At 50.9% G+C, this 25441-nt stretch overlaps 1 pseudogene; it reads left to right on the top strand.

Annotated features, from left to right (window-relative positions):
• Positions 1-3117: 3117 nt before the first annotated feature.
• On the top strand, positions 3118-6074 carry LOC147821862 (uncharacterized; annotated as a pseudogene).
• Positions 6075-25441: the final 19367 nt, after the last annotated feature.

Genomic DNA, 25441 nt, shown 5'->3' with positions numbered 1-25441 from the left:
TCTCCTAAAGTACTGAGGTTACAGGCATGTGCTGCCAAGCCCAGCAGCCTTTTTCAACAGGAATCTAGAGATGAAGCCAGGAATTCAGGGCTGGATTCCTTGCTATTCTGAGAGAAAAATGGGCCTGCCAACAGTCAGCTGGCCCTGAGGCTGGGGACAGGCGGCCATCAGGGAGGGCCCAGGAGAAGCAGGAGTTCTGGATGGTGGCTGCCCCAGCTGACCCTATCTAAGAAAGGTTTTGCCACCTGCTGCCCAGCCCCACCTCCAAGACAGACACCCCTAGAACTCTTCCTGCATGTGTCCTGTTCCAGAGCCCTTGGAAGCCCTGGGAAAAGGCGAGAAAAAAGAAGTAATATCCACAGGGCACAAATATAAAAATAGGTGCATGTGTAGGTAAAGCCTACTAAAGGAAAATCCAGTAATAAATAAGTATCACACATTCCAAAGCTTAGGAAAACATTTGGGATTAGTCTGCTTTCTGTAATTGCCTGTGATGGCTAAAGGTACAGGTGAGTGATACATACAAAAAAATTGAGTGCTAAGATAACTGATTTCTCCCCATAACTCAAGATCTTAAACTGCTGGTTTCGAGTGATTACAAATTTTATATATATATGTCCAGGTAATGAGATGGTTCTAAATAAAGCTTCAGAATCTAAAATTTAATAAGTAGATAAAACATTAGCTCTTGCTATGGTTTGGATAAGAATCCCCCAAAAATGTGTGTATTAAAGTTTGTCCCAAGTCTATGGCACTGTTGGGAGGTGTGGAGCCTTGAAGAGGCAGGACCTCATGGGAGGAAGTGACATCACTGGGCATGGCCTGGGAAGGGATCTATGGGACTCTGGTCTTTTCCTCCTTCTCTCTCTCTGCTTCCTGGTGACCACGTGCTCCCTTCTATGATGCTCTGCCTTGCCACAGGCCCAGTGCAACAAGACCTGTGGCCATACACTAAACCCTGGAACCATTTTTCTTATAAGCTGATTTTCTTGGGTATTTCCTCACAGTAACAGAAAGCTGACTAACAGATCTCTTTGCCTGGAAATGCTTACTGTCTCAGTGTCCAATGTGACTTCAGTTAAAAGATAAGCAAGAATATGGGTATGAGTCCTAGATCACAAACCCAGATGTGCAAGAAGTATCACTTTCACTCCAGGGCAAGGTCTGGAGAGTCCAAGCCTCCACTCTACCAAGGACCACCTGTCACTTCCCTCAAAGGAGGAGATGGGGCCAACTCTGCTGAGTGACAGAGACAGAAGCTGCATGTGAAGGGAAGTGCAGCTGGGATGCAGAGCAGGGGCAGATTCGGGGAGAGACTAGGATAAAACACAGAGTGTGGGAGTCGGGCTCGGTGTGGGAAAGCTAATGCTTGTGCAATGTTCTGCTACTGCCAGAACTTCTCTGCAAAGCCACAGGAACAGAAATTTTAAAAAACAAATACTCAGCCTATGGCAAATTAGTCACCTAGCAAATTGATCACTTGGAAAACTGGCCTTTAGCAAATTGATCCAGGGTGCGAGGGCTCCTGAAAGGTGACCTTGCAGCCTTGGAGTACTCAGAGCCTGGCAGGTGGCAACGCTCCAGAGGTGCTGCTTCTACCCAAGAGAGGACCTCAGGGCTCAGCAAGGCCCAGCGTGTGCAGAAGCCAGCAGCCTAGTGGCATCTAAGGACAGCCACAGGTCAGAGCCCCCGGAAGCAGCTTTCACATCCTAAAGGGCCACTCACATGCCCTGATCTGGGGGCCGCACCAGCATTTTCACATTTGAGAATCTGTGCAAAAACTTTAGCTCAGCAGCAAGAGACAGCTCACCTCCAGTCACAGAAGCAGAGAGTAGTAGGCTGAGTCAGGCCCGCCTCCTGAGGCCTTCGCACTTCCCCACAGCACACTGCACAGCAGTTGCCACTGATTCTGCTTTCCGTGGGCTCTTCAGGTGGCAAAGGGCCACTTCCTGGGGTGTCCCATGGGAGCTTCCCCCACATCCCAGGATACCAGGCAATAGGCTCAGTCCACACGTGGAAACTGAGGCTCAGAGAGTTGATGGGCAGATTCTGTGGGTAACCTTTGCTCAAAGGTTTCTATGTGTCCTTCCAGGGGGAAAAAAATGTGGCCTCTTTTTGGATATATATGCACATGCTTTTGTAAAACTTCCATAACTTGATTTGCGCTAACACATTCTTCTCTGAACCTTGCTGTTTTCATTGATTAAACTATCATTTTAAACAATTACTTCAACTAACATACTTAGTATATACTACCAGTAGTAATAATTCTTACTATATGATATTATGTATTGCTCCTATGATATAACTTTTCCCACTGAGAACTATTTCCGTTGTTTTTAGTTTTTGTGTTGCATTCAGCTCTCTATAACATTCCCAAAGAATGTGTCCCCAGGACTTCGTGAATTGCCACATTTACTAATATTGATACAATGTATAACTTTCCCCACATGATACAATAAAATGTAACTAATCATTTTAAATTGCTTCAAGTGTCTGTTTCCTAGTTAACACCATTCCCCTTCTTAGACCCCATGACTTCCTCCTCCTGATTGCCAACTCCAGCCCTGGAAGGTGGCTTTTCTGGCTGTCACCTCATAAGTTTGAGCATCCAATGATGGTAGCTGCCCCCTGAGATGAATGCTGGGGATGAGCAGGACCCTCCCAGGCTGGATCACAATCCCTCCTATGAATCGAGAGGCATCATTCATGTTCATCCTCAGCCAATTTACAAATGGCGGCAGGTAATGGGCCTTGAAGTCATTTATGAGCAGATAAACTTCAGTTTAATCTGTGCAACCAAATGGTCCTGTATCTCCTTAATCTGCTCAAGTCTCAACATCTGTACAGATGCTGACTGATAGACCCGTGCACCTGGGCAGGCTCTGCACCTGACCCAGACCCACTTGGCCCCCACCCCACTGTGGTACAGAGGGCTGGTGGGACCACCGACCCAGCCATTTGTGTTCGAGGGACACAATCCAGTCAACCTTAACCCACTAGCTTTTCCAGACAGACCACAGGCTCCCCAAGGCTTCCTTCTACCCTGATCCCTTGTGATTATGAGACCCAGAGTCCTTTCGGTGACAACTCCCGTGACATGTAACGAATGGAGTTATGACAAGAAGCCAGCAAATCCTTACCAGCATGCCACTCAGTGAACATCCAAGTCCCAGGGAGGATAAGCAGGAGCACACTCAGGTGGCTGTCCTTCTGAGTAGTCTGTTGCAGGAAACCCCAGAGGGGCCTTCAAAACAAGGGAAGAGCAGGGTAGAGCCCAAGGGGTGCCCGGCATGTGGGGGCAGCGTGGGCCCCACAGACTCTTGCTGGCTGACAGCCAGTGGCCCAGAGACCACTCCTCACATCTGCGATCGAGGTCCTTGTGCCCCTCACTAAGCCAGCCTTGGACAGCCTGGAGAACACAGGCCAGAAGGAACAGCCCCTCTGCCTCTGAGGAGCCATGGTCCAGCAGGACCTGAACCCAGAATTCAGACACAGCTGGGTGGGATGAGCGGTGTTGGAGTGGACAAGGACATTGAGCAAGAGACTGGTTAGTTGTCAAGTCCCCTGAAATGGCAAATGCAATGAATGACAGCAGGTCAAGGCCGCCGCTCCTGTCCCCTTCCCCAGCCTGACTCAGGAAGGACAGGTCCTATAGGACCTCCAAGTCTAGCATTCAGAAATACATGGACTTTTCTGGGCTATTTTCCTTTTCTTTCCCCGCACTGGGGACTGAGCCCAGGGCATTCACACTGAGCTATACCCCCAGCCCTTTTTCATTTTTTATTTTGAGACAGAGTCTGGCTACATTGATAAGTTGTCCAGGCTGGGCTTGCAACCTCCTCCCCTGTCCTCCTGAGTGCTGGGGTGACAGGTGTGCACACCACCTTGCCCAGCTTCTGCTCTTTTATTTTATTGTCTGTTGTGTTCCCATTCGCTGATTAGTTATCGAGCCCCATTTTGCAAAGGGCTAGAGTGCTTGTCTTTGGAAACACTGAGGAGAGGGCTGGGATGCTGGGGGACTGGTTTCTGTTCCCCATCCAGGCTCAGGGGCAGAGGAGCCCATCTTGGGCACCATGACAGGTGGAGTTGGCAGGGAAGCTGCAACAGGCTGAGCTCCCAAGGCCATCAGGGAGGGACAAGAGCTGAGGGATGCCGACCTGAAAGTAGCGTTTAAGGAAATCCCTGGGCTTCCCTGCAGCTCCTCTGCACCAGCACTGTCTGGCCTTATTACAGCCCAGAACCCAGTGCTGAGCAGCTGAGGGTGACAGGTGGGTGGTGTGGCAGTCAGTGCAGGTGCTAGACCTGGGTGCCTATGGGAGGGGCCTGAGAAGGCTCATGGAGGAAGAGGGGGAGGAGAACGGGAAGGAGGAGAAGGAAGAAGAAGACGAGGAAGAGCAGATCTTCACACAGCTCCCACTTTATCTTCACCAGGCAAGGCGGCATGGAGTGAGTCCCACACTGCAGAAGGGGAAGTTGAGTCTCACCGAGGGTGAGCACTGTGTCCAAGTTCACTCACTGAGAAGAGCCCAGCTCTTTCATGGTCAGGGCCACTGAACTGTCCCTGATGATACCCTTCTGTCGCCGCCCTGTGACTCCCTCGCATGCACGTCCCAGGATAATGACCTGTGCCCATACCAACGGCCCGTGTGCTGTTGCTGCCAGGTGCAGGTGAGGCAGTCTCAGGGATGCAGAGGACAAAGCAGAAGCAGCCGTAATCTCCCCCCACCAGGCCCCCAGCAGCAGAGTCTGCTGCCTGCCGGTGAGGTCAGGGCAGCAGCAGCCGCCATCCCGCCAGGGGAACTGTGCCCACCAACCTATCTGCTCTGCCTTCTCTGCCCCCTGCAGATGGTGTGGGAAGGGATATAACAGTCGAACGCAGGCTTTTGTTACCAAGTTTGTCCCCTTTCTCTGCCCTGAGCACTTAGTGTTATAAAACCCTGGCATCTGTCAAATGCTTTGTCATTTTTTGCAGGAATGAATAGAGAAAACTGGCATCTGTGTGGCACTTTCTACTTCTCACCTAGCAACCCCGTGAATGTCATATTGGAATTACAAGTGGGGAAACTGAGGCCCAGAGGCATGAGGCTCCTACTTGGGTGCTGCTTCCCCACGATGGTATGCATCTGACTTGGGATGGGATTTCCAGCTGCCCAATCCTGGAAGAGAGGTGTTGTCATCCCATGCACAGCATGGTGGAGCCCTGGATGCCTGGCTCCCCACCTGGGGCCATCAGTGAGACTGGGGCCCAGGAAAGCCCTAGAGGAAGGAGTGCAGCCCAAACCCCAGCCGGAGGGCACTCAGGGCCCTCCAAAGAGGCCTCCATGTTTTTCCTAGGCTAGGCCACATTTTCTAGATCCAGAGGACTGAAAAGGCCCCATCCACAGTGTCTGATTCTGACTCCTTTGGGGGCCAGGAGGTGGATGAGGTGAAGGCCTCAACTCACCAATCTTAAAAGCCAAAAAGCCTCTTCTTGGATCCCACAATTGTCCATCAACACATTTGCTGAGTACATGGCATCCGAGCCGATGTCCCCTCCAGCCACCCCTCCATCAGCGCTCATGCCAAGCTAGCCAGCACCCTCCTTCCCATGCCAAGCCATGTTGTGCAGCCCTGGAAAATGCCTCTCCTTCTCTATGTTCAAGCTCTTTCTGTCACTTTTTTTTGGCCACTGTTCTTTTTTTTTTTTCTTTTTGGTACCGGGGATTGAACTCGGGACCTTGTGCTTGCGAGGCAGGCAGCAGCACCACTGAGCTAAATCCCCGGCCCTGTCCACTGTCCTTTTAATCACGTCATCTACACGACAGGATTCGGATCCTAAATGCTCATGATGCCCATGTCAGCTCTCCAGGAAGATCTCTTGCCAAACTCCACTCCAGGGGCTGCTGGAATCTCCAGAGGTGGCAGTGGTCATACAGGCAGCACATCCACAAAAGCCAAGTTCCCAGGGGGCCCCAGGCCAACCTGTTCCTCCTCCCTGTCCTGGTGAGCAGCCACTGAGCCTGGCACTGTCCCCACCAAGGACCTCTGGAAGCTGCACTGCTCTGCTCTCCTCTTCCACTGGCTGCCTTTGGTGACCCGCTCCTCTGCTCCTGAGCTGGTCCCATGGCCTCCTCATCAGCCCCAGACCTCCCTCAGGCTGAGGACTGCATGGCTTCCACTGGATCCGAGGCTGTCCGTGACCAAAGTCCCATCTTGTCCTTGGCCTCCTCCTTTCTGTTCTCCTACAAACACGGCTAACACAGGAGTGGCAGCGTCCTCCACACAGACAGCCTGTGTATGTGGTTTTCCTTCCACCAGGTGTCCCCTTCCCCAGGAAGTCTGTCCCCAATCCATCCCTATTGGGGAGCTCTCTCTGCTCTTCCTCCAATGCCAGCCCAACTGGCCTCCCCGGAGAGGACGGGCCCTCCCTACCCCTAATGCTCTATGAGATCCTGCCCTGCAGGGACCACTGTCTGCTCCTTTGTCTCTATGTGTCCCATCCCTGGTGACCTTGCACCCCAGGTGGCCTCAAGGGTCTGGAAGCATGGGTGGTACTGGTGGGCCCAGTGGAAGACAAGGGGCATTCTGCAGGGATGGCACAAGACCAGCCCAATGGGACAGGAGTAAGCAAAACACCCACCACCACCTCCAGCCCTGAGGAGGTCACAGGCAGCTACAGAAAACCCAGTCTGTTCAGGGCTCTCATGGGCAGAACTAGGATTAGGCATCATACACTCCCCAGGGCTCATGGTCCAGGGATGTTGGAGAGAGCTGGGGTATCTGGGAAGTGACTTCCTCCGTGCACCTCCCCAGCAGTTCAGGGCTTGAGCCAGACAAAGAAGGACTGAAGGACAGACTTTGCTCACCCAGCCAGAGCCTCACAGAGCCATTCGCCTTTGGAGCTTCAGGAGCTCTTGCTGAAGGGAACTAGGAGCCTCCTTCTCACTGGGGAGCCTGAGAAGCCATCCATGGTGAGGACAGGAGCAAAGGTGCTCCAAGCAGAAGGAAGCACCCACCTGCCCACTCAAGAGTCTGGTGAGGCCACCAGAACCAAAAGGGAGAGGCAGCAGTACCTGCGGGGGGGGGGGGTAGCCAAGGAGACATAGGTATATTAGCAACGTCTCCTGCTTGACTTGGGCCAACTAGGGTTAAGAGTGACACTCTCAGCCTGACCTTGGTGTTCTCTGATCTGGGGAAAGGTCAATAAAAAGCCACACACCAGTGCCTAAGGAAAGCAAGCAGGTCCAGGGGACAGAACCTCTCCTGGTAGAAGGTCAGGGTGCCATTGCCCGGTTGTCCTCGTCCTCGTTCTCCCCCTCCCCCTCCTCTCCCCCTCCCCCTCCTCTCCCCTCCCCTCCCCCTTCCCCTCCCTCTCCTCCCCCCCCCCCCCCCGCCGCTCCTGGCCTAGGCTGTCTCCTTACTTGTGATCAGCAATACCTGCATCTCAGGTTGCAAGAACTGGGCTCAGAGAATAGCTGGCCCCATACCCCTTTTTACGGAAGGGGAAACTGAGGCTCGGGGAAAGAAAGGGACAAAGCCAAGCTCATCCAAAGCTCTGTGTACTGATCAGGCTCTCACATCTTTTGTCAATGGATGCAAACAGCTGTTGCTGGTCCTGCCCTCTCCAACTTCTGCTCCCCACCCCGACCCCAGGAAACAGGGCTGCATTCTAGCCAGGAAGGAAGCGGGGTGCATGGAGCAAAAATGCAACGGTATTCAAGGCATTAAGGAAAAGAAGACTGGGGACAGCCAGGAACCACGCTGCTCTGCGTCCCCCACTGGCTGTTTGCACTCAGCACCCGCTAGGCTATGCTCTGGCTGCCCTTCTGGGACTCAGGACGACTGAGGGCAGGGCCAGGCTTCTCCCTCGACTCCTGCCCCAGAGGCTCCCTGCAGCCAACTGGGGTGTCCGCATCTCACAATCACTCGCCCACAACTACAGCGACACAGGGAGCAGGCCCTGAGCTCTCCCTGCCGATGGCCCAAGTGCCACCCTCCCACAGCTCTGGCCCCACCCACTCCACACCGCCTGATGCCATGGAGCCCGGGGAACACAGAGACAGGCCTCTGGTGCCCTCTGCTGTCTAGTGCGCCTGTCCCACAGCCTGATGATGGTACCCGGGCTGGCAAGAGAGATCAGGAGAATGTCACCCCTGCTGGGTTGGCCCAGCTTGTCACAGCTCCTCCATAGACTTTCCAAGAGCATGCAGGGAAAGCACAATGTGTCAGCCCCGGGTAGACCAGTGCGCTGATCAGGGCACACCAGGGAATGTCACGGTGACAAGGGACCCCAAAGCAAAATGGCTTGGAACAGCTAAAGTCTGCTGGGTTGGGTCCAGAGCTGTCAGGGGCTCTTGGGGAGCTGCTCCCTGCCTCCCCTTTCTGGGGTCCAGGTTGAGGAAGTAGCTGCCCCCACTGCACTGAACGTTGCTGGCCACTGTGACAGAGGGCAAGAGACTGACCAGTAAACCCTCCTATCTTAGTTACTTCCCTTGCTGCTGCGACACAGTACCCGATACCCACAGCCTAAAGGGGTAGAGGTTTATTTGGGCTGACAATTTGTAGAGGATTTAGTCCATAGTCTACTGGCTCCAAGGCAGACAGCATGGCAGAGGGCATGGCAGAAGAGAGCTGCTCACAGCATGGTGGACAGGAAGCAGAGAGGAAGGGAGGAGCTGGGGAGGTAGATAAACCTTTCCAGGCCATGCCCCCAGTGATTGCCTCTTTCTACCAGACACCGCCTCCCAATAGCACAACAGCTATTAGCCCCATAATCCATCACCTTCCCCAAACCTCGCCTATGAGTGCATGGGTTTTTGGGGACGTCTAGATATAAACCCCAACACCTCTACTCACAACTTCTTGGGCAGTGTAGTCACTGGCTCCTACCCACACCAAAGGGACATGGATGTGCAATTCCACCAAGGGCACAGGAGGCAGGGAAATGATTAACAACTGTCACAACACTGAGCATTCTGCTGGTTCCTCCTCCTGTGAGCAAAGCACACTCATCCCTCCCCAAGAAACACACTCCCACACCCAGGCACAGTGTCACACTCAGGGACAGGACCTCGATGTGGTATGCCAGGGTCTCCACATCAGTAGTGAGGGACAATGATCCCTGCTCGGTGTGCAGGCATGGCCCACACTCCTTACACACCAGAACACCAACATAGGCCCTTGGTTCTGATTCTGGGAGCACAGTTGCATCTGACTGGCCAGTGAATTATTTAAGATCAGTCACACAGGCCACAGGCCAGCAATTTTGTCCTCTTTCTCAGTGGGCCCCACCTGCTGCCAGCTCATCCTGAGCCATATTTGGGGAAGAGCAGGGAAGGTGAGGACTAATCTTTCCCCTGGGAGGAAGAGGCAGGGTCACTTGCCTGTGCTCTGGAACAGAACTGCAGTAGGGAGGGAAGGTTTGGCCTCTCACTCTCCGACTGCTAGCTGCTTTCTTAACTTTCCTAAGCCCCAGTTTCCTCCTGTAGAAAGGCAGGACAGCGATCCCTGTCCTAACCCTCACCTTCATGGGCCCCAGATGGAACTCATTCATTGTCTGAGCTGGGTCACAGCCCGCTGCGCTTGCCTGTCACCTCTCCTAGGAATGTTGGCTGCTCCGGAGAGAACTCGTGGAGGCAAAAAGGAATGACTTTATAAGCACAAAATGTAAGGCAATGAGAGAGACCAGAAAGGGAAATATTCTGCTAGGAAGAAGGGGAGAAAGGACACCCCAGATCTATGTGGACAAGAATTTAAACTCAGTTGTTGACCCCCTTTTTTCACGAGAGAGAGCAATAAGCCTTTTGCTTAAAAATCCCTGCTGTTCTTCTGCCACCTGCTAAGAGGACAACCCTCTCCCCTTTCCCCCACCTTCTTCCCGGCTCAAACCCTGCCTCTCCACCCTCTGTGCTTTGGACCCAGCAGCTGAAACTCTCCAGACTGTGACCTCGCCGAGACACAAGAAGATGAGAGAAGGCAAAATCCCCAACTCCAGATCCTTCTGTTGTCTGATCTCCTTCAGGACAAATCAAAAAGTAACAGTGGCGGGCAATGGCATCGGGCTTTTCCGACTACAGAGCAAGGCCACGTTTATTATTTCACACGGAGCTGCCCGCAGCCCCCGAGGGGCCATCATTCTTATTATTTCTATTTCACAGAGCCAGAAACAGACTTAAAGAGGTTAAGCAATGTGTATAAGGTCACACAGCTAGTTGAAAAGAAAGACTGGGGGTAAAATCCAGGTCTCCAGTCCTGTGTCCTTTCTACTCCAGCAAGTGTCTCCCCCCACCCAGCGGGCTGATGGCGACAATCCTCAGCTCCAGGGAGAGTGCTGTGAAACCCTCCCTCACCCTGCTGGGACATCGGGACAGAGGGCCACAGATGGTCAGGTCACCACACCTTGGCTTGACCTGGGTTGAGCCCCAGAGACAGGCATCCCTTCGCCAGCCTCAGTACCTGTGGAGCAGCAGGGCTGGTCTGATTCTCAAGGCCAGGCCCTGCCCCCTGGCTATGCAGACCAGCACTTCCACGGTCACTGCCAGCAGGGTCTACTTCTGGCACTGTTCCTCCAGTTTGCCCTGGTGCCACCCAGGAGTCCAGGATAGTTGACTCCCTTCTCTGTGCCTCAGTTTCTCTCTGTACCATGGGAATTATCCCCCTCCTTCTGCTACCTCTCTGCAGTAGGAACAGCGGGGGCCATGAGAGAACACAACCCCGTGTTTCTCACAGAACTTCAGTCCCTTTGCAGAGGTGGTGTTTGAATAAGAGTCTGAGAGCAAGTATGGCCTCCATACTGCTGAGAAAAGAACTCCAGGGAAGAAGCAGGCTCCCAAGCACATTCTAAGGAGTCAGATTTTCTAGGTAAGTAGCAGCCGCTTTGATTTCAGCACTGCTGCTGCAGATCCTTCCACTACCTGAAGAGAGGCTCACTGGGAGACCCTGGAGAGGTCGTGGCTGGCACAGACCGTGTGGCTGCAGGCCATGCTACAGAGGCTAGATGCCGGCAGCTGAGGGGCCCTGTGTGGGCTCAGGGGAGACATCTGCACAGCCATCCCTGAGAGCTATTTGATTGTATCCTTTCAGTTCTTTCTCGAGGGAGACAAGTACGATTAAAAAAAAAAAAAAAAAAAAGATCCTGCGGTCCATTTGTGATGGGCATAGGAAGGTAGAATAAAATGTGTCTGATCAGCTGGTACTACTCCTATAGATAAATATCCCTAGTCGCCACGATTGGGGACCCTGGTCCCTTTGATGGCAATCTTTCTAGACTTGGTTTGTCCATCTGTAAAATGAAAGAGTTGCGTATCATTGAACATAGAGTGCCTTCTAGAGCTAATAATAAACAACAGATTGACAGACAGTGGGAAACAGGGAGGTAGATCTTTTGCAAAGGGGGAGAGGACCAAGAGAAGGAGGGAGGGGAAGAAGAGGAGGAGACATAAAAGGAGCTGCGTGCGTTATGTACACGTGCTGGCTCCCCATAACGAATGGAGTCATTATGTGCTGCAAACCTGCACACATAAAAATAAATTCTAAAAATAAATAATAAATAAAGAACAGGTCCTTCAAGACTGGGAGGGAAAGAGATTCTCATTTAGTGAGGCAGATGACAGGCCTGGCTGAATCTCCTGCACCTGTTCTTCGCCTTGACCTCTCCTTTGGGGGTCCCCAGTTTGTAGCCCATGGTCACCTCTTCTTGCAAGCAAAGTGGCTTCCCTGGCCCTTCCCACAATCATTTGCTTGTGGGCTGATACCACTGTGCCTCCAGAGGGAAGAGCGCAGGCTCTGCCTGGACTAGTCAGGGTTCTCGAGGGAAGCAGAACCCTCAGGCAGTAAGATAGAGAGCAAAAGATACTGCTTGGTGTGTTTAGGCACACACAGAGACATACTGTGTGTCTGTATAGGTGTCTGCAGAGGTAATAGACACAGAGAAAGGCTACACTAAGGAACTGGTTCCCAGGTTGTGAGGCATGTTCAAAGTCCACACACAGACTGGCAGGCTAAAACTTCAGGTAAGACTTCATGCTGCAGACCACAGTCTTGAGTTCAAATCCTACAGAGCAACAGCCAAAAGCTCAGCCAGGACTTTTATGCTGCAGTCTTGAGAATTCCCTCTTCTTTGGGAAACACCTTTTGCTCTTATGGCCCTCTGACTTACTAATCTCCTCCATAAAACACCTTCACTGAAGCATCTAGATTGGTGAGACCAAGGCCACTGGAGCTTGTGCAAGTTAACTTGTACAATGACCCATCGTGTCAGTTCTCAAGTGTCCTATGTGTCCACCCAGCACTTAGGGTACAAGGGCCTGGCCTAGGCGTGGTCAGCACTGAACAAATCAATGCTAGCAATCCCTGGGCTGGCCATGGCCCGATTTCTCTCTTCCTGTAGGTTTATTACCTTCCTGTTTTCATTAAGCCAGATCCTCAGGGCTCTGGGAGCCAGGCTCACGAGTACCATATTGTGGTCATCATCAGCAGTGTCCCGAGGGTGTGGCTGCATGACCTGCTCCTGCAAAGGGACCCTGGGCATGGAGTCCCTCCCTCAGCTATGAGTCTCACGCCTATGCAGTGAGGATGTGGGATTCTGCAACACACAACACCCACCATGAATGAGGCACCCCATCATTTTGGTAATGATGATTTTATTGCTTTTTTTACACACAATTAAAACTCACTAATTCTGATCTATCAGAAAGGGCAGTCAGCGGCTGGAAAGCCCACATTAAAAAATAATTTTAAAATAATGTAGTTTTATTACTTTAAAATGTATTACTCCATCCAGGCTACTAAAGTGCCGCACAGTGAGCCCCTGGGGACCCACGTTAATGAACAAATAACAATTTGAGGCTGCTCTATCAATTACTGGTGTGGAAAAGGGGCGGCTCAGAAAGAACTCGGCAATGCCTGGGAATGGGGTGCTACTCTCTGGAGACCAAGTGCGCCTGCACACATCCTAGCCAGTTCTGTACACCCCACCACTTCTCCACCATGGGGGCCCCACCAGGCAGCTTCAGTGCAGGCAGGCCAGATTTTTACCAATTTTGCCCTGGTAGAGTGTGTGTTAGACATTTCAGCGAGTTAGATCGAGACCTTTTGTGTTCTTTCCTTTTCTTAGATGTCTGTTGCAAGGTGGCAGTCTTGGCTGGGACTGTTTCCCTTAAACAGCAAGAAACTGAGGGCCAGGGATTTAGCTCAGTGGTTCAGCCGCCTGTGCCTGTCTCGCAAGTGCAAGGTCTCAAGTTCGATCCCTCGAAGAGCAACAAACTGAAGTTAGAAGCAGAGGCTCTGGACTCAGACAAACACAGGTTCCAATCCCAGCACTACCTCTTGCAAGCTGTGTGACCTTGGGCAAGCTGCTTACCTTCTCTGAGGAACAATAAAGTAAAGAGATGGGGAACTCACTTGCAGGCCAGTTGTGGGATTAAATTAGGTGAAACATCTGAATTACCTCGGGGGAGCACAGGTGCTATTGCACACTGGAGTCTGAAAACAGGGCTTGGTCCTAATGTGACAAGGGGTGCTGAATGACCAGTCTGAGTGCTGGGCCTGGGCTGAGCGTTGAAAGTTGCCTACTCCTAGACTCTGATTTCACAGCAGAAGCCTAGAAACGACTGCCATGGTCATTACTGGCGATAAGAGCGATGGTTTACATTTTACAAGAGCTATCCAGCTCCTCTCCAAGTGCTGCTGAGGTCACTTGTACTTGAGGAAGGTTACACGGGGGCCTGGATGTCTGCTGCTTCCTCCTGCTTTCCAGCTTTGGGTCAGTTTGTTCCCCAGGCCCCTGCAGAAGGGGCTTGCCAGGCAAGGCTTGCTTTAAGCCCTCGATTCTGCTGTGCATCGGGATGGAGTGGATCTTGATGGGCTGATGAAGGGGACTCTCCTGGGAGATCCTGAGACATGACGTCTGCCACCTCTTGTTAAGCACTTAGCTCTGGGCAGGCGCTGGGCTTGGCGATCGATGCTTCCCCTCATGACATCCGGCCCAGCAGCTCACCCCACCCACCAGTGCTCAGGGGAGGATGCTGAGTCCCAGAAGCAGGGGGACCTGCTCAAGGCCCCGAGCTGGTGTCAGCCCACATGTCCACTTCCAAGGGATGCTCTTTCCCAGAGCCCCAGCCTCCCCAGGAAACCCGGCATGGCCCTCTCACTCCCTTAACAACCTCACAACCTGCCTGCCCCTCCTAGAACGCCTCCCTCCCTCCCTCAGTTCCAGTCATGCCCGTCCACAGCAGAGAGAGCTCTCCAGGGGCCAGGTGCTGAGTCTTGTCTGACTTTGTTTACCCCATGGTGCCCAGCACAAGGCTGATCCTAAAGTGGGGATGTGAGACAGATTTGTGAGCTTCCCTGAGGGTCTGGAAAGCTACTTTGCACCCACTGCCTCTGCTACACAAGCCCACTATAAACACCACGACGGATGTTGCCACACAACAGTGACATTGCCCAGGTCCCCCTGCCAGCCTTGGTGTGAGGCCCCTAGAAAACAAGAGACACAGCTGTGGAACAGGATCCTAACAGCCAGACACGGTTGACTTAAACCAGCTTGAATGGCAGCAAGAGAGCCTGGCTGGCCGCCCCTTGGCAAGAAGTGGGACTGGTTCAGGAGGAGGGCAGGTGAGAACACGCTTGCTCTGCCCCAGCACCCGCCAGCTGGGCCCCTGCCCATGCAGCCCAGCCAGCGGGGACAGGAGCAGGGGTGAAGCCACCATGCTTGACAGCTGACCTCCCCCTCCTCCATGTGACAGTGATTTCCTGTACAAATCCTGAAATGACAGGAAGAGCGATTGTGCAGGTGCACTGGAGCGGCTGCACGGCCGATCTCAGAATCTTTCACTAGCAGCACATGATTTCAGACCTGACACATGTTTAAATCCACCCAGACGTGGTGGTTTCAGTTGCCTTCTCTTTCAGTCTTCTGATTCTTCATTGTTGAGCTTCATGAAATTCACGTCATTTTAGGTTGGCGCAGGTGCCCTGCTCCAAATTTCTTTAGAAATTCAGAAAAATGACAAGCCACCTGATGGTCTCCCAGTACTGTTAGACACTGAGTTACTCTGAGTTTCTCCAGGACAAAAAAGTACAATGATTTACCCCCTGGCTTTTATTTATACACCTATCAGTTTGCACTTTGACCCTTTGGTTACAGTGTGATGTAAACATGATTTATGTCAATAATTAGCCAGTGACTAATAATAGGATGTTAATAAACCCAGTTTACTGATAACTCATTGTCTTGATTTTGTTCTGTCATTTTTAAATAACTGAATAGTAAGTTTCAATTTTTGAAACATTATTGAAATTCAGCAAAATATTTTAAGCAAGAGCTAAATTATATACTCAGCAAAAATATTACACCTCAGAGTTCCCACTATTTTAAGTTTTAGATAAAAATAAATTGCAGTCACCTAGTACGAATGATATGGTAACTCCAGTTCATTTTGCTCATCTTTGTATTAATGTGCTCTCAGTGTTTACTTTAAATCTACCTTTTAACAGTATGCATGCCTGTAATCCCAGACTCAAGAGGCTGAGGCATGAGGATTGCCACGAGTTCAAGGCTAGCCTGGGCCATACAGTGAGACCCTGTCTCAAAAAAATAAAATAAATCTACTTTTTGAATGCAAGAGTGTGACACAATATACCAGACACAACCGTGCTGGGGAAGAACATAACTAGGTTTGTACTGCACTTTAGAAGGCTTAGTTCTGCACCTTGACCCAGTGCCTCTCGAAATAACTGCCCCAGTGGGTCTGAGGAACCCCCATGCATGATAAAACACTCACTAAAGGCTAGGTCAGAAGACCGCCCCAGTTGAAGGCTTACGGACTTGTGGCTGTTACCATCAAAGCCTCCATCCTGGAGGTAATCACTGTGCTCCAGACCCTCGGCAACTGCGGCTACACCAATCCTGACAGTCGATGGCCCGGCCACCACCCACCTCCCCATCACAGCATCCTGGGATGCAGAGGATACCGTGCACCCAGCAAAAGCTCCCAGGAGCCACGCAGCCCCCAGCCCCTTCTCACAGACACTGCACAGCCACAGCCTTTGGCCTCTGTCACTCCAAGCTGTCCCTCATCTCTCAGAACAGTGACCGCAAGCACCGACCATGGGTCTCTCCTGCTGCTGAACCCAGAATTACCAAGCACTGTGCTAGGAACAGTGGGGAGAATGACTGGCATGACAGTTGAATTATTAAATATTTCTGGTCATAAATGTCCTAAAAGAAGGGCATGGAATATTTGTAAGACCCTTTTTCTTTCCCATCTAGAAGCTCTAAGACAAGATAGTCATACCTGCACCAACTTTACAGCCAGAGCTTTTGGGTTTGAATCCCAGCACCATCTCTACTGGTGGCTGTGGTATATGATACAAGCCTCACTGCTCTCTGAGCCTTAGTTTCCCCTTACAACGTAAGAATGCTAACTCTTACCCCTGTCAACCACAGAGGGTGCTTTAAGGATAAAGTGAGCTAATGTGTAACAAAGAGCTTTGTTGACCGTGCAAATGTTAGGTTGTTCTTTCAATAAACATTTATTAAGCGTGCACTCGAGCCAAATGCTGAGTTAGGCATTAGGCCTCTCAAGTGTAAACATCCTGTCTTCCCTGGGATTCACCCTTTTTTTTCTTTTAGGTGAAATTCACATCACATAAAATGAACCATCCCAAAATGAATGGTTCAGTGGCATTTAGTGTGTTCACAGTGTTGTACAACCAACACCTCTATCAAGCTCCAGAACACCGTCACTTCCCCCCCGCCAAAAAAAAGACTGTACACTGCGTTAACCATCAGCCTCTTTTTTTTAGGAAACCTTTCTCTTGCTCTCTTTGGTCCTTTCCAGACACTGATTCCATGCACTCGAACTGCAAGCATCCCAAGTAGAAACCCAGCCTTCTCTGCCAGCGCCAGAGAAGCCAGAGCCCAGAGCCTGCCACTTTTAATTACCCCAGGGCTGGGTGAGCAGGTAATCGTCATGCATTTCAGTAAATTACCTCGAATAAAGGGGCCATCCTGTTTGCTCACGTGCCCTCCCTTCCGGGAACAGCTCCCTGCTTGCCAACATTGTATCTTCCCAGCAGCCTGTGCGCTTGCTGAATGTCCTCCTTGTCAAGCTGGGGACAGTCAGGTGCAGGGGGAGAGGGCAGTGTGTGGACAAATATTGGACTTGGCCACACTGCTGTCCATATCGGGAACCCAATTGGTGTTATTGATTGACAGATCCAGGGACCAACTGTTTAGAAAGCTGAGCCCCCTCGGAGTGGGCTAGGTGTTTCAGCAAACAGCCCTAATACTGGGCAAACAGGGCTGTTAGAAGAAGTGCCCAGCATGTTAGCAGAACAAACCAAGCACTGAGCAAACAGCTTAAAAGAATGTGGGCCACCTCCTCGTAACCTCGACCAAGGTATTGATCCCACTAGAGGCGGGAGAGGGCCCTCGTGGGGAACAGAGAGATACAAACCCCGGCAGAATGTAAATGTTATCTTTAAGCTGCGGCTGTCAGGGCCCTAATGGGCATCTGTTTGGAATTTGTCTTCTTGCAAATCTTTAAATCCAGGTCAGGGGCAGGCACAGAATTTAATAACAACTTTTCTGAGAGATGGGGGCTTGGGGCTGATTTCATTCTTCATAAGCCCAACTGGGACTTTTTCTGTTTTTCTTGGAGACAGCTGCCTCACATGGAAAGTTTCTGGGTACAAGTCCTACACTGGAAGAGGAAAATGTGAATGCTGGTTAGCAGGCTACTAAAGGAGAAGTCTGGAAATAAAGATGCTTTCTCTGATTTCTGAGCTGTTCATGCATGAGAACTGGTCAAGATGCAAAGAATTCCAGAATCAGACCCAGGAATAAAGGGAATTTTAAAACTCTTCTGGCCATCTCTGCTGTTGGCATCTGTTCTTAGGATGATAAGAACTGGAGAAGGCTGTGGTTCAGGACTAGGGCATCCAACTGGGTGGGTCTTTGGGCAGGGGCTTCACTGAAGAATGGACAGGAAGCAGTTCAGAGCTTGGACCTTGGGGTCAAGTGTCTTGGGTGGCATCCCAGCCCTGCCAGCGCCTGGCAACATGGCGAGTCATCTTACTTCTCTAGCCCTCACTCCCCTCATAAAAAAGGGTTATTAATGAATGTCGGCTCTCAGTGCTGCACCTCAGATCTTCAAGGACAATAAGGACATGGGTCTAGGACCTTCTGCACAGAGACAGTTCAGCGAAGTCCAGAGAAAAGGGACTTGCCCAAGGTCACAGAGCAGTTCAGTAGCTGTGCGGGTCTTTGAGACAATGTGGAAGTGCATGATGAGGCTGGGGTGTCTCAGGCAAAACCTCTGATGGGTGACAGGGAGAAGTTCAAGCCTGCCTCAACAGTGAGAGGACAGCGACTCACCTCGCCTCCCTTATCAAAACCGTGTTCATGTGGGATGCTCTACCACGGTGAGAAGTAAACAGCAAACTGTGCGGCGTGAAAACGAACTTGGACGAGTGGAAATGTCAGCCTCAACCAAGGTTGTCTCAAAGCCATTTGCTTTGAGGACAAGAGAGAGAACCAAATTCACAACCATGGAGGCAGTTCATGACTTTGGTTAAGTAGAGACGACCCTGCTCCTAAAACCCTACCTACACCTCTCCTCTTGGCTCCAAGGGGCAGCAGCATGCAGGCTCCTTGCCCTAAACCAGGATGAGGTCAAAAGTACATGGGGTGCCACCTGCCTCATAAGCACAAGATCCCAAGTTCCATCCCCAGTACCAAAAAAAAAAAAAAAAAAAAAATACATGGAGGGCATGATGGCGCACGCCTATAATCCCAGCACTCAAGAGGCTGAGGCAGGAGGACTGCCATGAGTTCAAGGCCAGCCTGGGCTGCATAGTAAATTCAAGCCCAGTAAATTCAGCTGAACTACATAACAAGACTCTGTCACACACACACACACATAAACACACACACACACACATACAAAGTGCATGGGAAAACTTGTTGAATAAAATCATTGGCTTTTACATGGGTCGGGGAAAGAAAACAAGGTCACTTGCAGACTACAGGGCCTTCCCCAATTATCCAGAGTTCCGGAATTTAGTCTCACTTCTGAGCAACAAAGTCTTTGTCTCTTAGCAGGAAAGATGCCAGACTACTCTACAGAGCCGGGGGAGAAGCAGGTTTGGGAACAGGGTGGGTCCCCAGTCATTGGACCACCCATCCCTCAGGTGGGAGGCCTGGCAGCCAGGAGCCCAGGGAACATGCACTAGGGTTTCTGGGAGCCTTGGCCCAGAGTGGATTAAGATTCAAATAGAGGTGTTCAGAGGGCGTCTCACCCCACCTTAACCCAGGGGCCAGAACTCCCTATCAGGTACCTGTTTTGCCCAGGGCCAAGTTCTAGGCAGTGGAAGCACTGTCCTGATTCTGCAGTTCCTGTGTGTACCTGCACATGCCACACTCCTGCTTCTGCACGTGCAGGTCCTCAAAACCAGAAATGCTGTTTTCTCTGCATTCCCACTTTCTCAGGCCACCACCACACAGTTGCAATTACCAACTGTTTACAGGAAAGGCAATTACTTGGAGTCCCCCAAGAGAAGGGGTTAATTATTACAAGACAGGAAAACAAGGAGACGCTGTGTGCTGACCCCACCTACCTGGATACATAGTAACTCATGCTGTTTGCAAAACACCCAGTTTAGAGCTGAGTTTCCCCGTGAGAAGCGTCAGCTACATAAGGACCAGGATGATGGGCACTGCCAGATACCACCAGCGTCACTGATGAGTATTGGACCGGCTGGGCAGCTCCAATGCTCAATGAATGATTCCCCGTGAAATGCATCTCTTCATGGGCCCAGATCCGCTAGAACCCAGACTGCTAGAACCACAGCCCTCTCTTAGAAGACTGGACCTTCCATCCAGGCTTTAGATACCTTCCAAATATTCTTATGAGAGGACAATTAAGTGTTTTATTTTATTAGTATATGTTTGTGATACCTAGTAAATACATTCATTGTGGAGAAATGGTACAGGCACATATTATATGTTGATTATTTTTACTTCCCCTTCCCCTCCCAACTTCTTCATTGCCAGATCCCCTTCCCATCTCCACAAAGTCTACCTCCTTGTTTTTTATCATCTTTAATTTGCTCTTTAAATTATTTATACTTTAGGTTTCTCATATAAGGGAAAACATGCCATATTAAGTTTGCATGTCTGATTTATTTCACTTAGCATTACGGTCTCAGGGTGCATCCATTTTCCTACAAATGACTCAAATTGATCCTTCTTTATGCCTGGGTTCAGAACATAGGACTTGGGAAAAAGCAGACTGTAAGCCCTATACGTAGGTATGGCCCGTGCAGCTAATTCCTTGGGCCCCCGCTGGGTTAGCGCTCTCCTCCCACCCTCTTGAAATGTTGAATGATTTTCAAGCAGGGGTCCCCAACATTTTCATTTTGCACAGGGTCCCGCAAGATACACCACCAGACATCTATCAAACTGTTCAAGACAAAACAAGAGGTCTTGCCTTCGTCTGTTTTCTATTGTTATAATAAAATCCCCGGAGGTAATTTATAAATAGTAGTTTATTTGGCTTGGGGTTCTGGGGGCCGGGAAACCCACAAGTATGGCACTGGTATCTGCTTGGCACTTGCCCAGGGCCTTCTTGCTGTGTCCTAAGGTGCCAGAGGGCCAGCTTTGATCTCTTCCACTTCCTATGACCCTCCAATGCCACCCTCCTGACTTTATCTAACCCCTAAGCCCTAATTGCCTCTCAAAGCTCCAGATAGCACTAACGTATGGATTTGGGGATTAAGTGTCCAACACATGAAATTTGGGGACATAGTCAAACCACAGGAGGTCTCTATGGCACACACAAAAAAGCCGTAGTTTGTACAGAATATGCAGAAGTAACAGATAGCTGTCCCCATGTTTTCTACAAGCTTTGGACCCCACAAAATGTGCATGCTCCTCTGCTCCCGTTGCCACCGCTGGAGATGCCACCCCTAACGTCTTAAAATGTACCCACATCCCACATTTGATATAATTTATAAATAACTCTAGGAGTTGAGTTGGAGTTGGCGTAATGTCATTTGCCTAGTAGGCTTTTAATTAAACATTCTTTCATGTTGGTTTTGGTTGGCTGTAAGGAATGTTAATTTTGGAGGCGACCTGTTTTAAATTTCCACCATGCGATCATTTCCCTAGGCCCTGGAGAAGCTGTGGCTCCCGGGTCGCAGGGCTACTGTGCGTGATGAATGAAACAGGACCAGCATGAATATCTGCACAGTCATTTCCAGTGCAATAGAACTGTCTCTGTAATGTCTAATTCATACTAGAGAGAGATTGGAGTGGTGGGGAGAGTCAAGTGTGGATTTCAGAAATTGAACTTGTATTATTTTCAAGAAACAGCAGGTTCCCACAAACTAGGTTAACAAGGTGTTATCTAACAAGACCTTAGGGGGCTGCTTTATTGGTTAGGACAAGATTGTTGTGTAATTAGCTTATCAACTCTGTGTATGCAAATGTAGGCTTTTAAAGTCCTTGAAACTGGCTTCTGTTCTTAAGTAATTGAACTGTTTCCTCTGGATGCTCTTCATTCTCTCCAGTTTGGACACTTCTTCCCTTAATTAAGCCTCTCTGCAAGTCTGTCTTCTGCGAAGGACTGTGTCCAGGAACTGAAAAGTACATGAGCACCAGCCGCTGCCCTCGGCCAGCCTCTTGTCCAATTGGGGATCAACAAATATTTTTTGCAAAAGGCCCCAGCAGTAAATATTTTCAGTTGAGCAGACGTCTCTGTTGCAATGACCCAGCTCTGCCCTGCTATGCACAAAAGCAGCCAAAGATAACATATAAGCTAAGGAGGATGACCAGGTTCCAATAAAACCTTATTTGCAAAAGCTATATGGCCATAGTTCGTGGAGCCCTGGTCTAATGAGAGGCAGATTTGTGAAAGAATTGGCTGTGGGAAGGTAGACACCTGATTCTGTGCAGGGATGGGAGAAGGAGCTACCTCAGCACTAGATCAAGATGGAGAAAGAAGTCATTGATTCCCAGGGGAGCAGAAAAAACTTTCTGCTTTTCTTTTTTCCAGTACTTGGTATTGGACCCAGGACCTTGTGCATGCTAAGCAAGTGCTCCATCACTGAGCTACATTCCTGGAAGTTGTCAGAAAAAGGTATCCAAGTGTAGGGAGCCACAACCTTTTGGTTCAGGCCTTTATTGTCCCCTGGTTGTTCAGTTCTTATCTATTTGTCTTCCGCAGAGGCTCAGGGCCTCTGATACCTGGTGTTTCCTGTACCATTCACTGCTCAGCTAAAACCCGAAGTCCTGCCTGCAGAGCTATATTCAGAGTCAGTGTCCTGTCCCATAAGGCTGGCACTGCAGGAGCAAATCTGACATCTGTCTACTCAAGCTTAGGTCACCCTGACTTATTTGGAAGCCATGGTGCTTTGGAGGAGAACTGGACACTGTAATCTCCCACACAAAGCCTCTGCTCCAACTCCACTTTTGTCCTTCCAGCACTTTCTCAATACCCAAATGCAACTTGGTTTACTGTAGCTTGTTTACTCAGGGCTGGGCAAATAACAGAACAAAGAAGCTGTGAACATCACCAGCCTCTGCCGTCACCCACTCTCCTGGGAGCCTGGCAGCGTGCAGCATTGTGCCCTGCCCGTATGGGGCAAGGCCATTCAGGTTTGGCAGGAGGCAGCCGCTCTCTGAAAGGTCTCCTGATAGCGGATCTGCCACTGCAGTAGGACCTGGGAAAGGATGGCACCTGGTGATGTCAGCGGGTCCGTGAATGCCTCACAGTGAAATGGGCGGGCCTGATGACAGCAAGGCCCAAAGAGGGTGGGGTCAGAGTGGATAGCAGGGCGTGGCTTTGAGGATCCAGCCCCTGCTCAGGTCCTCCAAATTAACAGCCAATCTATCTGTGAGTACAGTGTGCTGGCCATGCCACACACACACAAGTGCTACCCAAGCCCTTTCTCTAGAGACCGTCTTGCAGCCCCTTGGGACCCACCCAAGATCAAGGTTCAGAAATCCCCAACATGTGGAGGATGTCCCAGGAAGCCAGAGGACAGATTCGAGGATTCTGGGTCTCAAATGCAGCCTGCTGCTCACCTTGGCCTCCTCCTAGGTGGACCCACCCCTCTCCTCCCACAGCAGCCTGCTCCCTGGAGCACGTCTTCCAGCACACATCTGTAATCCCAGCACTCTGGGAGGCAAGAGGATCCTGAGTTTGAGGCCAACTTCACTTCACTTTAATCTTTGTTTTACCCGCCCCCCCAAGTACACTTAGTGCACAGCACCGAGCTCACCATCAGCTGGGCACATGTGCATACCATGGGGACTGAAAAAGACATCTGTGTAGACAAATGTGCTGCTGTCCTATTGTTTGTGACCCAATCTTATTTCCCAGAGAACTCCAGTGAGCCTCCAGGCCTCATCCTGACATAGGACCCAGAGGGCAAAGGGCTGGGGCCAGGCCTTGGGTACCCTAGGAGTGCACTGGCTCCAGGAGGTAGTGATTACAGTTGGACTGGGTCAGATGACCTCAAGCTCTCTGCATGCTGTCTCTGATCTCTCCCACCAGCACGTACCCTTTGCTTGTCAGGTCTCAAGGCCTGGGTGCACCCTGCTGCTTCAGGGTTTCCACCTGCAGAAAGCTGTCCCTAGCCTGGCTTCTGCCCTCTGGCCTCATTTCCTATCCTGCCTCTGATTCTGCCTCCCTCATCTCTCTGGGTTTCTTCCTCCTGATCCCAGGAGGCCAGATCTGCTGGACCTACCCTTCCTCCAGGGGTACATCCCAGATCACTGTCCTGCGGACGGATGCCTATGACTCAGGCTCTGTCTTCTGCTCTGGTTACTGGGGCCGGAGTAGACACAGTCCAGATTGCTGTGGCAGGGCCAGCAGTCTGCAGAGGAAACTCCCCGATGGACTACCCACCTGCTGCCTCCCCACCTCCCTAGGGGTCCCCCACCCTGACCCACCAGCTCTGGCTCCAGGCTGGCTCTTCCAGGAAGCGGCCCTCAACCCCTACAACATCAAATTTAATCACACCCTGCCCAGTCCCACTGGCTCCTCCCATGTGCATTCAGCGTCTCCCCAGAGGCTCCTCTCTGGCTGGAAATGAGGCCTCCACTTTAATCCCCCGTACACCACACAGGGCCAAACAGCAGGTGCCCAGCAAATACTTGGAGTACATTTCAAGGACTTTAAAAGGGTCTAGGCCAGCGTCCTCCTCTTTTAAAAGAAGCTATGAGCATGCTAATAACCAGTACCCACAAGGCATTATCCATTTGGCAGAGACTCACCATACTCATTATCTCAATTAACCAGCAACCCAGGGCTTCAAGGCAGCAAGAGCCAGGGGTCTGCCTGAGAGCACTGCTCACGGGTGGCTTGCATTTGAACCCAGGCTGCATGACATCAGTCCTTTTTTCATGTCTCATGGGACTGTGAGCCTTCAGAGCCAAGGCCAGGGTCAAGGGGGGCTGGTAGCTTTGCTGGAGAGGTCACCGAGGTCATCAGGAGATGGCAGCAGGTTTGCACCACACGCAAGGGTATCGGGGGAGCGGGGGGAGTTCGCAGGACCGAGGCAGAAGCAAGGCGCCATGGGCAGGTGGGAAAAGGGGGCAGAGAGGAGTGCCAGGCCCAGGCATAACGGGGTGAGGAAAGGCATCTGTGGGTCCCACTGCACAGCTGGCACAGAGCAGGGAGAGGGTGCAGAGCCTGGCAGACCCAGCATCGAGCTGCACAACTGAGGACGAGACCCGGGTGCGGGCAGAGACAGAGGACTCCACGAAAGACAAGTAAGCCTAAATCAAGGCCATTCCACGCCCAAGCCAGAGAGATTGCTAAAATGTCGGTGTGATTAACCACCACGGGGGTGGCAAAAAAAATTTGCCACTGATTTTGACTGGGAAGGAAACAGGCAGTATCGCACAATGTGAATTTAATAATATCCTGTCGCCAGGCACTATCTCATTATTCCACCCATGTTCATTATCTCCCCAGATTGCACATAAGCTGGCTTTGGAAACTCGGTCTTTCCGCCTCTGCAGCTTCTCGTGCAGGGCAAAGCACATAGCGGGGACCCAGCGGATAGCAGTGGGGATAAATTTCAAGAACATAAAATGGCCCTAAATCCCATGGTCTATGGAGGAGCATTTCAGAGAGAGAGAGAGAGAGAGAGAGAGAGAGAGAGAGAGAGAGAGAGAGAGAGGTATCAAGTCAATACTTTCCTAAAATCACTTTGCAATAGCGGCCAGAAGTATTCAACAATGCCCAACATTGAGACACTATGACTTGAGGTACAGGGTACCCTGTCTCTTGCAGTATCCAAGTAGAAACTAGACAACCAACTATCAGGGGCTCCGTGGAAGGAACCCCTACAATGGGAGGGAGGCCACACAGAACAGCTCCTGCAGCCCCATCTCTCAGACACTATGGTTCAAAAATCCATTAACTGGGCATGGTAGTGTACACTT

This window comes from Heterocephalus glaber, unplaced genomic scaffold (assembly GCF_053883595.1).
Source record: "Heterocephalus glaber isolate CG9 unplaced genomic scaffold, H.glaber_assembly_v1.0 deba00001689, whole genome shotgun sequence".
Taxonomy (NCBI): Eukaryota; Metazoa; Chordata; class Mammalia; order Rodentia; family Bathyergidae; genus Heterocephalus; species Heterocephalus glaber.
Note: the sequence above shows the minus strand (reverse complement) of the source record. Positions and strands in the feature narration are given on the sequence as shown.